This window comes from Triticum dicoccoides, chromosome 4B, assembly GCF_002162155.2.
Source record: "Triticum dicoccoides isolate Atlit2015 ecotype Zavitan chromosome 4B, WEW_v2.0, whole genome shotgun sequence".
NCBI lineage: Eukaryota > Viridiplantae > Streptophyta > Magnoliopsida > Poales > Poaceae > Triticum > Triticum dicoccoides.
In genome coordinates, this window is record NC_041387.1 from 433,820,337 (window position 1) to 433,835,868 (window position 15,532).

Here is a 15,532-nt window from a genome sequence, read left to right on the forward strand (position 1 = left end):
CTTTAAATCTTCTTAATTCCTTTGTCATTACTTGACTGACATTCTATTCCTTCAGGAGGATACGGGGAACAGCCAAGCGGCTGACGAAGAGGTAACTATAATCTCCTCCGACTCAGAGCCTTTGCCAAAGCAAAAATCCAAAGGGTGACCCGGAAAGTAAGACTTTCACATCCTCTAGCTTATCAAGATCCTCAATTTCTTTTGAAGCAACAACAGCTTGAAAACCAGAGGCGGACCTGGACCAGCAAGGATGCAGAACTCTCCTTCGGCTTACCTGATGTAACTAGGAAGCGTCGGAATGAGGTTATCTCTGATTTACGTTCTGTTTTACCCTTGGTGGGTTTAATTCGTCAACCTCTCAATTCATCTGACTCCAATTATCAGGATTCTTCTCCTTCCTCTGGTGAGTCTATGCAATCAAACATGCCGGCTTTCAAAACTGCTCCCGGGTAATGTAACCTTATTTACTTTAGGTTTTACCTTACTTATGCTTTAGTATTCATCCTTCTACCTTTATCGACAGCATGCAAGTGAAGCCCAGCAAGAGGGCAAGGAAGAATAAGCCGTCCCAAGACCCGATTGTTACTGAACCGACGCCTGACATGTCTGCTCCTGACAGTTCCACCCATCAGCCGCCGCCTGAACCGACTTCTGACATTCTGGTGCCAACCTCTGATCCGCCTGCCGAGGACACTATCAACCGCTCTGATAATCCAGAAGCTCTTAGTCCGGTTAAGACGATTGACCCGGAAGTTGTTATTCTGAAGAGTCAATTTGTTGAACCAGGGCGGCCTACTGTCCTTGCCAAATGTTCTGCCAAGGAAGAACTTGCCGAATGCCGAAAGGCTAAGCAGGACATTACTAATTACACTCACTTAAGCATTGGTGACATAGTCTCGGGCTATCTGAATCAAGTGCATAATAGCCGTGACCTGGAAATTGACATGGTGAAACAAATACAGCACAAATCTGAGGTATAACTTATGCTATTTTCCTGAATCTTACTTATTGTACCAGCCCCCAAGTCTATTGCTTATGAATGAATATGATGTAGACTTAGAAACCTACTTACTATTGGTTTGTCCGGTTTAAAGAGAATATATTTAACCCGGTTATAGCATTATACCTTGAACTTGCGATACACATTAGCCCCCAAGTGCCAAGTATCTTTACTTGTAAAATGCTTGGGACTTAATATGCATGGCCCGGATTTGTAGGGTAAAAAATTCTTTAACATACATTAGCCCCCAAGTGTCAAGTATCTTTACTTGTAAAATGCTTGGGACTTGAATGTTATCTTACCGTGATCCTTACCATAATCTGATATCAATGCAGGCCACCATAAGTCAATTTGAGTCGGAGCTTGCTGTCCTGAAGAGCCGGCTGGAAACTCAAGAACTTGAAACTTATAAGGCCAACTCCAAATTTGAATTCAGTGTCTCTGAAAATGAGAAGTTGAAGAAAAAATTTGAGTCAGAGAAGAAAGCCTGGGCTGATGAGAAGGCTTCACTGGTGACTCGGGCCGAGACGGCAGAAGCATCTCTTGCAGAGGCAACAACCGAGCTGTCCGACTTAAAACGGCAGATGTCCCAAATGGTCTCAGCCATCTTAGGTAAGTTACTGTACAAAACCTCAAACATTGTAATCTTTCAATAACTATTGTAATCGTTATCTCCGGCTCACTGTTGTATTTGCAAACACACAGACCCTAGGAGCACCAACCTCAAGCAGAGCATGCTAATCAAACTTAAGGCGGTTTACACCTTAGTGGAACAACTGTACTCTGGGTCACAATGTGCCTTGGTCGTTGTAGCCTTATCAAATACCACTCCCCGCCTTCTTCAAGACGTGCTGAGGCATCTCGTTGTGCTACCTCAGCGAATTCAGGACTTAAGGCGGGCATCTTCAAGAGCCGGGGCCGTGGCCGCATTGAGCCAGGCAAAGGCATGGATGCTAGAGCTTGATCTGGCTGACCTCGCTCTTGGATACCCGAGCCTGAAGGAGGACAGTACTGTATTTGACGACCATGATTTCATCGCCTGTGTCAAAGTCATACGTCCCGTGGCTACCCTTATTGGGAATGATACTGATCTTACCAAGTATTCGCCGGGCTATGACAGCGAGAACCAGAGAATTCCAAGCATTCCATATGACCAAGTCAGCCTGATCCCTCCAATGCGTAAGCATACTTTTGCCCCTGAAGTGGATCCAGCCAATTTAATAGACGATGAGGCTGAGTTTGAAGCTTTGAGTGGCATTGACTGGGCCTCATCAACATTCCAGGACAAAGCAACCGACGGAGAGGCGGAGAAGGATAAACCGGAATCTTCAAGCCCACCGAAGGAGTGAATCACCGGGCGTTTTGTAAAAAACAATGCTTCATTTATTCAGGCTCGGGGAGTCTTGTAATAGGGTAGAAAAAACTTCTCAATGTTTGTCATGCCTTCGCACATGTTCCCAGCGCTTAACACTTTCGTAAGCCGCTATCGCTATATATGTCTGGCTTATGTTGATCGTTTATTTCCTTGATGTTTAAATTTGCTTGCCTTATCCTGCACATAAAACAAACAAAATTCCCTTGGTGGTTTATCGCGTCGGGGGTCACATAAAATATTGATAACCCGGAACACGAACCAAAGACATCATATACAAGCCGGTTTACGACTATATTTGTTAAACATAGCCATGATAGCATACCTGCGATCCCTTTTGATAATCTTTCCTGCTTATATGATGTTCACCTGGTACTTAACAACCTGGGGGGGACCAATATTAAACCGAAAGAGACAAAAAACTATCTCATAATGCTTTCCAGAAGGTCTCAAGATAGTCAAAATAATTATGCTTATGCTGGATAATAAACAACATTCACAGGCTTCTGATTCGAATACGATCAGTAAACCGTTCCAAAGGGGTTAAGCTAAGATTCTGATACGATCATATAGCCCCCAGTGGCTTTGGTGATGCCGATCAAGTGGGTATCGACAGCTATGTTCTCTTTGGTTCGAATACGACCTATGTTTGAACAGGAAGCCCCCAAGTGACCATAAGAGTTGTTTAATGACGCTGATTCGAATACGATCCATGTCAGACCCAAAGGGGTTAAGCTGTGATTCAAATATGATCAAGAAGTCCCCAAGTAGGTTTGGCAGTATGCCGATCAAGTGGGTATCGACAGCTATGTTCTCTTTGGTTCGAATACGACCTATGTTTGAACAGGAAGCCCCCAAGTGATCATGGCTGGATTCAGATATGATCATAAGCCGGACCAAAGGGAAAGCCGGATTCAGATATGATCCGCTCCCTGTTGGTAGTTTTCACCACCTGATAATGAAGACATATAAACATTTTTGTGGAAAAAAGGACAGAGTTCCTGCTTTATTTCTTTATATAATATGTACATCGTCAAAATATATACATCTTGAGAGCCGGTGGCTCAAGTATAGTAAGGCCGGAGATGGGCGATATTCCACGGCCGGCGGGTCTCCTCCTCCGATTTACGTGAGTCTTTGTGCTCTCGAACATCAATGAGGTAGTATGACCCGGCATGATGGCCACAATCCCCTTCATGGATCTCACGAAGTATTTCTTGGCCTTCTGCAGGTGACACACAGTGTTGAAACGCCCTAGTGACGCTTAGGTGATGTAACTCGCTATTAACAATCGTCATAGATTTGGAGCGCGTGACGATTTGTCTTGCCAAGGTCTCATCCTCAGGTAACTCTCCCCGGGTCATATAAGCCTAATACGGCACTGTCCAATCCGGGATAACATGAAGAGTTGCCACCAGCTGTGCCTCCGGGTTTGGCACCGCTAGTTCTTCCTCGGTAGGCACCTTGACAGAAGGGTTATGTAAAATATCGAGAAAGGTGTTAGGCGGCACCGGCTTATGTTGAGATCCCAACCGGCTTAAAGCATCAGCCGCCTCATTCTTCCTTCGATCAATGTGCTCCACTTGATAACCCTTGAAGTGACCAGCCACCGCATCTACTTCATGACGATAAGACGCCATAAGGGGATCCTTGGAATCCCACTTGCCTGACACCTGCTGAGCCACGAGATCTGAGTCGCCCAAACACCTTACCCGGCTTAAGTTCATCTCCTTGGCCATCCGGAGACCATGGAGTAAGGCCTCATACTCAGCTGCATTGTTAGTACATGAAAACATAAGCCGGAGTACATAACAAAATTTGTCACCTCGAGGGGAAGTTAAAACAACTCCAGCCCCCGAGCCTTCTAGCTGCCTGGACCCGTCAAAGTGAATAGTCCAATATGTGTTATCTGGCTTCTCCTCAGGTGCCTGCAGCTCCGTCCAATCATTGATAAAGTCCACCAAGGCTTGAGATTTAATAGCAGTACGTGGCATGTACTTCAAATCATGAGGCCCAAGCTCGATAGCCCACTTGGCGACTCGTCCTGTGGCCTCCCTATTCTGGATGATGTCTCCCAAAGGGGCAGAACTTACCACAGTTATAGGATGACTTTGAAAGTACTGTTTCAACTTCCGGTTGGCCATAAACACTCCGTAAATGAGTTTCTACCAATGTGGATACCTTTGTTTAGACTCAATGAGCACCTCACTGATATAGTAAACCGGCCGTTGAACCGGATGCTCCTTGCCAGCTTCCTTACTTTCCACCACGATAGCAACACTGACGGCTCGTGAATTGGTAGCCACGTATAACAGCAACGGCTCTTTATCAATAGGAGCTGCAAGAATCAGTGGTTCAGACAACTGTCTTTTTAAGTCTTCAAAGGCAGCATCAGCAACATCACTCCAGACAAAAGTGTCTGTTTTCTTCATCATCTGATATAACGGCAGGGCCTTCTCACCTAACCGGCTTATGAACCGGCTTAAAGCAGCAACATGACCCGCCAGTCGCTGAACATCATTGATGCACGCCGGCTTAGCCAGAGAGGTAATCGCCTTGATCTTCTCTGGATTAGCTTCAATACCCCTATTGGAGACCAAAAACCCCAAGAGCTTGCCTGCGGGTACACCAAACACACACTTGGCCGGATTAAGCATCATCTTATAAACCCGGAGATTATCAAAGGTCTCTTTTAAGTCAGATATCAAGGTTTCCTTCTCTCTGGATTTCACCACGATGTCATCTACATAGGCATGAACATTACGCCCAATTTGGTCATGTAGACAGTTCTTCACGCACCGCCGATAAGTCGCTTGAGCACTCTTGAGCCCAAACGGCATGGATACATAACAGAAGGCTCCAAACAGAGTGATGAAAGTCGTCTTCTCCTGGTTCCTTAACTGCCATTTTGATCTGATGATAACCAGAGTAAGCATCCAAGAAACTCAAACGTTCATAACCCGCCGTAGCATCAATGATTTGATCAATACGGGGGAGAGCAAAGGGATCAGCCGAACAAGCCTTGTTTAAGTCCGTGTAATTCACACACATTCGCCAAGTGCCGTTCTTTTTAAGCACAAGCACCGGGTTAGCCAACCACTCCGGGTGAAAAACTTCAACAATGAACCCAGCCGCTAAGAGCCGGGCAACTTCCTCTCCAATGGCTTTCCGTCTCTCTTTGTTAAAATGCCGAAGAAACTGCCTGACCGACTTATACTTCGGATCAATATTGAGAGTGTGCTCAGCGAGTTCCCTCGGCACACCCGGTATGTCAGAAGGTTTCCATGCAAAGATGTCCCGGTTCTCACGGATGAACTCGATGAGCGCGCTTTCCTATTTGGGATCCAAATTGCTGTTGATGCTGAATTGCTTGGCAGAGTCCCCTGGGGTAAAGTCAACAAGCTTCGTCTCGGCGACCGATTTAAACTTCAACGCCGGGTCATGCTCTGTAGTTGGCTTCTTTAGGGAGGTCATATCTGTCGGGTCAACATTGTCTTGATAAAATTTGAGCTCCTCCGCGGCACAGGCAGACTCAGCATAAGCCGCATCGCCTTCTTCACACTCCAAAGCCACCTTTCGACTCCCACGTACAGTGATGGTACCCTTGTGACCGGCATCTTGAGCTGTAAATAAACGTAACATGGCCGTGCCATGAACTTAGCATAAGCCGGTCGCCCAAACAGAGCGTGATATGGACTCCTGATTTTAACCACTTCAAACATTAATTTCTCGGCCCTGGAGTCATATTCATCTCCAAATGCCACCTCCAGTTCAATCTTGCCAACTAGGTAAGCCGACTTGCTAGGAACCAATCCATGGAAAACAGTGTTGGATGTTCTCAAATTCTTATCAGTCAACCCCATGCGTTGAAAGGTCTCGTAGTAGAGGATATTGATGCTGCTACCTCCGTCCATGAGTACCTTAGTGAATTTATATCCACCAACCTAAGGTGCTACCACTAAGGCTAACTGACCCGGATTATCGACTCGTGGAGGGTGATCTTCTCTGCTCCATATGATGGGTTGTTCTGACCACCTCAAATAACGAGGAATTGCCGGCTCAACAGAATTCACGGCCCTCTTATGAACCTTCTGGTTACGTTTGCATAAGCTAGTGGTAAACACATGATAATGCCCACCACTCAACTGCTTCGGATGGCTTTGATAACCCGACTGCTGCTGCTGTTGCCCTCCTTGACCAGACTGCTGCTGATTATTACCGCCTGGATGTCCCTGAAAGCCGGAGTTTGAACCACCGCCCGGGCCATGAAAACTGCCAGCCCCTGAGCCACCACCAGATCCATGACTACCATCAGAAGTGTTGGAATTTTTAAACGCCTTCATGATCGCACAATCTTTCCACAGGTGTGTGGCGGGGCACTCCCGGGTGCCGTGTCTCGGGTAGGGCTCATTAAGTAACTGCTCAAGAGATGGGTCTGACCCGCCGGATCGAGGCGGCTTACCCTTACGTCTCTGATTGTTACCTTGCGCATTGGTGTTGGCCATAAACTCCGGGTTACCATCTGCCTTACGCTTATTGCCTCCTTGATTCATCGGGTTATGTTGTTGACCCTTTCCATTGCCGTTCCTTTTTCCCTTCCCTTTCTTCTCATCATCAGACGCGGGATCCTTGGTACTATCAGAATCGGCATATTTGACTAAAGCCGCCATCAGCGTACCCATGTCGTTGCAGTCACGTTTAAGGCACCCTAGTTTCTGCCTCAACGGCTCAAAGCGGCAATTCTTCTCCAACATAAGGACTACAGAGCCGGCATCCATCTTGTCAGATGAATGTATTATCTCCTTGACCCGGCGTACCCAATGAGTGGTGGATTCACCCTCCTCCTGCTTACAGTTCGTCAAGTCCACAATCGACATAGACTGCTTACAGGTGTCCTTGAAGTTCTGGATAAAACGGGCTTTTAACTCTGCCCATGAGCCAATGGAATTGGGTGGTAAACCTTTTAACCAAGACCGGGCCGTTCCATCTAACATCATGGTGAAGTATTTAGCCATTGCCGCGTCACTGACTTCCAACAGCTCCATGGCCATCTCATAACTCTCGATCCATGCTCCGGGCTGAAAGTCGGCCGTGTAATTTGGCACCTTCCGAGGTCCCTTGAATTCCTTGGGTAGACGCACATTACGCAAAGCTGGTACCAAACAGGGAACACCATCGGTTCTAGTGGCTACTTCCGTCTCAACAGAAGTCGTTGGATACTCCGGGAAATCCTGATGAGCTGCCTGTTGAGCCGTCAGCTGAGCCGCCCGCTCGTTCTCCTGACGTACTCGATCTTGCACCAGGTTATAGCCACCGGGTTGATTACGGCATTGGGCGTTGCTTGACAAAGCTTCGGACTCCATGTGCCTGCTGTAACTCGGGCTCTGGTTCTGACGAGGCGGTGCTAACCAAGGCGATGGAGTTGAATGGATCATGTCCCGGCTGTAAGAGTAGGTCTCTTGTTGAGCCAAGGCCGTCTGAAGAAGTTCTCTGACCCTCCGGGTCTCCACCGCTGTCGGGTGATCGCCGTCCATGGGAAGAGCCGCCAAACGCGCCGAAGCCGCGATTAAGTTCTCCATAGGGTTGGAAAAGTGACTCGGCGATACCGGCACATAACGCGGTGGTGCCATGCTCACATGAGGAGGTGGCATCTCTCGAGGCTGAACTGGTCCTCCTGCTCCGGCTGTCATAAACTGATTGGTCTCGGGCGTGTTACTTGGGCCAACTCCGGGTGTAACAAAAAGAACTCGCGGGTCGTAGTTCGGAGGTAGATGGGACTGGGTTTTCTGATGTCTCCTCCTCATCACCTCATTGGACACGTTTAGGCTCATCGTGAGCTGGTAAGCTTCTGACTGCAACCGTTGCGCCCGAGCGTCGAGAGCCGTCCGCTTTGTGGCTAGTCTAGTATCCTCAGCTGCCAAGGCCTCCTTGGCCTGAGCTATCTCCTCACGCACCCGTGCCACCTCCGCGTCATGCTAATCTTTATTTGCAGGAATAACCATGGCGGTTAACAGGGCCGTAAGCTTGTCCATGAGGTCTATCAGCACCTGAGCCAGCGGGCGCACAGGGCCACCTGCCCCGGCTGTCCCTATCCCGGATGTTATTGTTGCGGCAGCTGTAGAGTTAGAGTCGGGCTGAGTCCCAGCCATAAAGATTCCTGCCCATCTTGGCGGCTCACAGGGGTCCGGAATACTGGTGCCATCAGAACAGCCCCCGAGCATGCCGTCTTGTACTTGGTACAACGAATCTGTTGAGCCGGCGGACGAATCACCGTCTGAGAGGACGACCATCTCACCCCCATCTCCAGATCCTTCAGAGAGTTCCTCTCCCTGGATGCAGCCCACGAAGGCACGCTTCATGACAGGTTGAACTCGAGTCTTCCTCGCACGCTGAGCCGTCTCGACGAGGTCGGTGCAGTTGTCCGGCTTAGGGCCTGGCTCACCGATCCGGCCGATGAAGACGTGGATTCCGTCGAAGGGGACCCGGTACCCGTACTCAATTGAACCGGCGTCGGGACCCTAGCCTTCGTCGTCGATGTAGATCTTGCCGCGATGACTCTTGGTCATCTGGCCCACTACGTATCCCTTGAGCCCTTCGAAGTTGCCCTTCAAGAACTCAAATCCACCGTGCGCTGGCCCCACGGTGGGCGCCAACTGTCGTGGAATTGTCACGTCAGATGTCCTCGTGAAAGGACTTAGTTGTGGAGCCATCGCAACTAGGAAGCTTGAAGGGGTTAACCGGGACAAGGGACACGAGAGGTTTTATACTAGTTCGGCCCCTTACGATGAAGGTAAGGCCTATGTCTAGTTGGGTTGGTATTGATGTTTCGATGACCAGGGAGCGAGATACGTTATGCCCGGCTCTCGATGAGTTGTTTCTGACCCTAAGCCGCCAGCAGGTCGTCCCCTTATATACACGGGTTGACGCCCTGTGGCGTACAGAGTCCCGGACGGCTTATAAACAGTGTCCGGCTCGGTGACTAGTTATATCTACCTTATGATACAAGTCATGCCATTATGGCGGTTTACTACAACGGGCCTTAAGTCGCTGTGGGCTTTAAGCCCTTTATTGAACCGCCATCTTCATGCTTGGTTTTGGGCTTCTTTCTGGTGAGTCTTCTTTGCGTAACCCGGCCCCTCCTGGGTGGCTTACACAAATAGTTATATCCCCAACACAATGTCTAATACAACTCCAAAACAATTTGGCCAACGAGCAATGAAAAAATATGTGCTCAGTGTTTTCAAATGCCCCACATAAGGTGCATTTATCAGAGCCCGGACCATTCCTCTTCCTAATTTGACCAGCCGCAGGTAATTTACGACGGAATGCTTGCCACATGAAAATTTTGATCTTAGGAGGAATACGGGCCAACCAAATATCCTTGAATTTCACTGTATGGGCGCCTGAGATAAGTTTGGCGTACGCAGACTTAACTGAAAAACGGCCAGAAGAAGAGTGAGGCCAGACAACCGAGTCGTCTTCCTTCGAGAGCAAGGGGAAGAAGTCAGTAAGATGTTGTCAATCATCCAACTCCGCAGGAGAAAGGGATCGCCGGAATTCAAGGTCCCAGTTGTTAACCGAGAGCTCAAAGATAGAGATCTCCGGATCAGAGCAGTACAAAAACAAGGTCGGGAAGGCCACCGCGAGAGTGGTGCCTCCTACCCACCAATCTAACCAAAAACGAGTGGACTTACCATCCCTGACTACAAACTTAATGAGGGACTAAAAGATCGGGCGAACATTAACAAGCTGACGCCAAAACTATGAGCCACCCGAGGGAGTAGCAAACATGGGGCTCGAGGACAGGAAATTTGTAGCTTTTAGAAGAGATAGCCAGAGAGGGCGTTCCTCGAGGGACATAATTTTCCACCACCATTTTATCATGAGGCGTTTGTTCATAACCGCCGTATTAATGATACCTAAGCCCCCCATGTTCTTAGGCCTATAGATGAGATCCCACTTTACCATCCTATATTTGCACTTATTGTCAGAGGAATTCCAGTAGAAAGCACCCATGTGCTTGTCAAAGCCCGCGTGAATCCCTCCAGTCAGGAGATAAAAGCCCATTAGAAACATAGGGAGGGAAGACAGGCAGGCATTAGTAAGGGCAACTTTGCCCGCCTGGGAATTATAGCGACCTCTCCACGGCAAAACCCTATTCCCTACTTTGGTCACTGCCGAGGCAAAGTCTTTAGCCAATAACTTAAGAGGGGAGATTGGGAGGCCCAAATATTTGAAAGGGAATGAACCAAGAGAGCAGTTCAGAAGATGCGCCACTCTCTGAGCTTCAGAGTCAGTCACCCCAGTCACAATAACTTCGCTCTTCGAAAAGTTGATTTTTAGACCCGGCAGCGCTTCAAAGCATAAAAGAAGGAATTTTCAGATGCGTGAGACTAGCCTCATTAAGTTCAACCATAATAATGGTGTCGTCCACGTATTGAAGATGAGTGACGCCATTGGGAATTAGGTGAGAACTGACAGGCGTAATGTGTCTAGCAAGAGTTGCCCGAGATAGGATATGAGAGAGAGCATCCGCTACGAAGTTAAATAGAAGAGGAGAAGCCGGGCCTCCTTGCCTAAGGCCCCTGCCATTGGAAAAGAAATTACTTATCTGCCCTCTGACTGACACAGCCGTATGACCTCCCGAGACCAGCTGCATAAGACGATGAACCACCGCACCCTCGAAACCTTTAGCAAGAAGGACTTGGCGAAGGAAATTCCAGCTCGTCGAATTGTAAGCCTTCTCGAAGTCGAGTTTGAGAACCACTGCCTTAGTACCCGTGATTCCAAGTCATGGACAATCTCATGCAAGCATAGTACACCATCCAGAATAAATCTACCCTTTATGGACGCAGATTGGAAAGGACTAATGACACGATGGGCGATCGGAGAGAGCCTAGTAGCCAGACCCTTGGCCGGGAGCTTTGCAAAATTATTGATTAAGGCAATGGGCCTAAATTGGGAAATCAAGTCAGCCCCTTTGACTTTAACAATGAGAGTGAGCACTGCGTAATTCAATCTAGAGATGTTAATAGTTCCCAGCCAAAAACCTCGCCTGAATGAGGCCCTTTAACTGAGGCCAGAACTGCCTAAAGAAAGGAATGGAGAAGCCATCAGGCCCAGAAGCCGCATTAGAGTTGGTAGAGCGGATCGTTTCAAAGATCTCATCTTCAGAGAGAGGGATCATCAATCCCTCGTTCTCATCGCTCGAAATTTGCTCGTGGGGGGACCAAAAAGTGGAAGCCAGCCTAAAACCCACCTCAGGTTTAGCGGATAGAAAGGTAGAGAAGAAGTTGACCACATGTTGCATAATCGCAGACTGGTCACAGACCCTGACACCATTGATAAGGAGGCTATCAATGAGACATCACCGGCGCCTACCATTCGCAATAGCAAAGAAATAGGACATGGGCGGGTCACCCTTTAAAGTCCAATTAATAGTGCCTCTTTGCTTCCAATAAACTTCCTCTTGACGATGGATAGCTAGAAGGGCCTCTTCTAAGCCGTACCGAATCTGCCACTCGGCGGGGGAGAGGCCCATGCCGTCTGTGCGAGCATCAAGCGTGCCTATTTGAGCAGCTAACCTAGCTTTGTCACGCCTTGACTCAGCAGAGTGATTTTTAAACCAACCATGAAGGAATCTACGAAGAAAGTAGGAGCACTGATGCCAATCGTCCATCGGCCAAATGATCGACGGTTAGAAGATAGGAAAGTTGAAATCTTTTGCGCAATCAAGTTAGCAAAACCCTCAACCAAGAGCCAGGAAGCATCGAACTAAAACGTCGAAAAGGAAACCGAACGAATACCGTCATCAAGAATCAGAGGGGAATGGTCAGAGCCCACTATGGCCGGGGCTCTGAGAATAGCCCAGGGGAACAACAAGTCCCATCTATAACAAAAGAAAACCCGACCGAGGACAGATCGAATGGGAGAGGTTTGGCGATTCGTCCAGGTGTAACAGGCCCCAACCCTAGGGATTTCACGTATCGCCGTGTCTCTAATGAAAGCATTAAACATGTCGGCCAGCGACCACGAGAAGTTAGAAGAACTCTTATCCGAAGGATAGCGCGTCAGGTTAAAATCTCCTCCCAATAAGTAGCGGCAACTCACAGGATTCTATTTTATTTCGAAGTCCATCCAAAAAAATATAAGACATAGAATGGTCAGCCGGACCATACACCACCATGATTTCTAGTAAAGAATTAAGGGTATGATGGGACACCACCGTGCTAGCCCAGAAAATCCCATGATCAAAAGCAACAAAATCAAACAGGTCTCTCTTTGTGCCTAGGAGGATACCACCCGAATGTCCAACAGAAGCCACAAAATTCCAATCAAATCTATCGATCCCAGAGATGGTGGAGAGCTCATTTGGGGAAAAGGAAGGTTTGAGAGTCTCAACAAGACCAATGATATCAATATTTTCAGAACGGACCAAGTCTTTGAGTTGGTCCCTTCTCCCCTAGCGCCGAAACCCCTAATATTCCAGAATAATGCCTTCATCTAAAAGAAAGGTTCTTAATGCGAAGGCTCGACTTGCTAGGAGCCATTCAGGATTTAGCTTGTTTACCAGCCCCACGCTTAGACACAGCCGAGGGAACCTGACTCCTATCAGTTCCCTCCCCACCCCCACCGGCCACAACCAGTGGGGCAGTAGATCCCAGCCCAGCCTCCTTGGCTTTAGTGATGTCAGCCTGAGCTATTTCATTTGCCCTAATAATACCAAGCAAGGAGGAAGGAGTACCCAAACTAGCATCATAAGAAATACCAACATCTTCTAAAATACGAAGCAAATGATCATCAGATTGAGACTGAAGCACTAAACGAACTGGAGAATGAACAGGGGGGTTGGGAGAGGGGGAGCATGGACGCGAACCTGAAGGAGGCAGATCCCTAGCCGCAGCGCGCCGAGCGGCCCGATCAGCAACACGCTCGCCACTGTTGGAGACATGACCGCTCTTGCGGGCCGTGGAAGCGCGAGCACAATGGCGCAGGGAGAGCACGGCAGGGAGACACCGCAGCAGAAGACGGGCCCGAGGTCGTACCCAAATCAGCATCCAACCTACGGCAGAGCCCAGCCGCAGACTGCCTTGAGTCACCTAACGCCCTGCTGCGGGCGGAGTACTTCTTGACCGACGACTTCTTCTTCTTCTTCGAGGCCAAGGGACTAGCCGGGGCAAATCTTCGATGCCCGAGAGGGAAGGAGAAGCAGGGCGAGCTGGTAGGTTAGAGCACACCGCCGAGAATGGTGTTCCCTTCACCCCACCAGAAGCCGAGGCCCCTCCAACAGAATCCGGCAGCGAATCTTTGCCCCCCCCCTAGCCGGAGCATTCTCCTTCAGCATATCCTGATCTTCTGGAGAGAGTCTGTCCCACTCCGACTGGGTAAAGCGATGATCATTGTCGTGCATAGAGTCCTCCGGTAAGCCGTCATCGTCCTTGCTCTTGTCATCGTTGCCGGAAGCAGGAGGCGGGGGAGGAGGCGGAGGCGACACCGGACCCGAGTCTTCCTCCACCCGGACCCTGAGCCGGAAGCCTCCAGCCGAGGGGAAGACGTCTATGGAGCCACGGATACACAAAGGATCCACACACCACACCCGCAGACGGACCGACCCAAGAATAGCCAACGAATCTTGATCAACCTCAATGGATTTGCCGATAAGCACCCCGAAAGCCACCAGAAAAGCCGTGGAACGCAGAACAGGAGGGACATCATCAACTAAAACCCAGACTTCAGACATGGAGGAGATCGCTTTGGAGCCATTAGACGTTGCCTTGACCGAAACTACCAGTTGATTGAGAGGTAGCGTAAAGCTAGTGCAGGAGGACATCATGTTGTTAGTTGTCTGCTTGTGAATCTTATCAGGCTCAACTACTTTGACTATAGCCCGAGCGTGGTAAACAGTCGTGTGTTTTGCTTGCCTTGTTTTAAATATAAAAATAAGGCAGGAGAAAACCCCTTTCTCAAATTAGACAATGCAGTTGGATGTGCTTTCGTGTTTTTAGAGCATCTCCAACAGGCGCCGAACGTGCGGCGCGCTAAATTCTGGTTTACGACGCGCCCTTCACCAGATTTGACGCGGCGCGCAGCGCTGGCTCCAGCGGTCGCGCTAAAATGCAGCGCGCGCGCGTAGCTCCAGCGGGCGCGCTAAAATGCAGCGCCGCGCTCTCGCATTAACATTTTTTTAATAACTTTGCATAGATAAAAAAGCGATACATAATTCATAGCATAGATAAAAAGGATACAAAAATATTTTACATAGTTCCAAAGCATAGATAGATAGAACTACGATGCAAGTAGATAGAAAAAACTACGGTGACTCCCGGCCGTCATCATCATCACCATCATCATCCTCGGTGGTGTTGTTCGAGGTATCGAGCCACATGTCATCCCAACGCAGATCGTTGGGGGAGAAGATCGACTGCCCATCGTTCTCGACAATATCACACTACGATAAGGCCAGTGCCTTGCGTCGACGCCTGTCGGCACGCTCCGCGCGGCGCCTTGCCATCCTCTCTGCCCAGAAGGCGTTCTCGGCGGCAACGTCCTCCGGGTGGCGACGAAGCCACTCCGCCATGGCTCGCTCGTCCTCCTCGGCGACGAGGAGGCGGCGCTGCTACCGAACGTGGTCCGCACGGTCCTGGTCAGTGATGAGACGAGACGGAGGGGCGACGCGCTGCGCCTGCTCGCGCGTGAAGACGTCCCGGAAGTTCATCTGCGACGGGGGCCTCTCCAAGCACCACGCCGCCGCGTTGTACGCGCAGGCCGCCTCGTGTGCGGTTCGGAACGAGCCGAGGCCGAGCCGGACGTCGCCGGACCGGATCTCGACGGAGTACCAGTCGTTGGGGCGCTCGCGGACGCCGCGGCGGCCGGAAAAACCCCGGCGACATGGTGGCGGCGGGGAAAGCGGCGAGAAAGAGGGGCGAGGTGGCGAGGAAAAGGGCGCGTGTCAGTGTGGTTGAGCGCGTGGCGAGTGCTGGATTATACAGGTGCGCGTGAAGCGGCGCGCCAAATCTACCGCGCCAGCTGCCGCTTTCTTCCCCGCACAATAGTTTGCCGCCACCGTTGGAGCTCGCGAAATCGGGCCGCGCGCGCTAAAAAACGATTTTACCGTGTGGGCACGTCTTTTGGCGCGTCCGTTGGAGATGCTTTTATAGGTG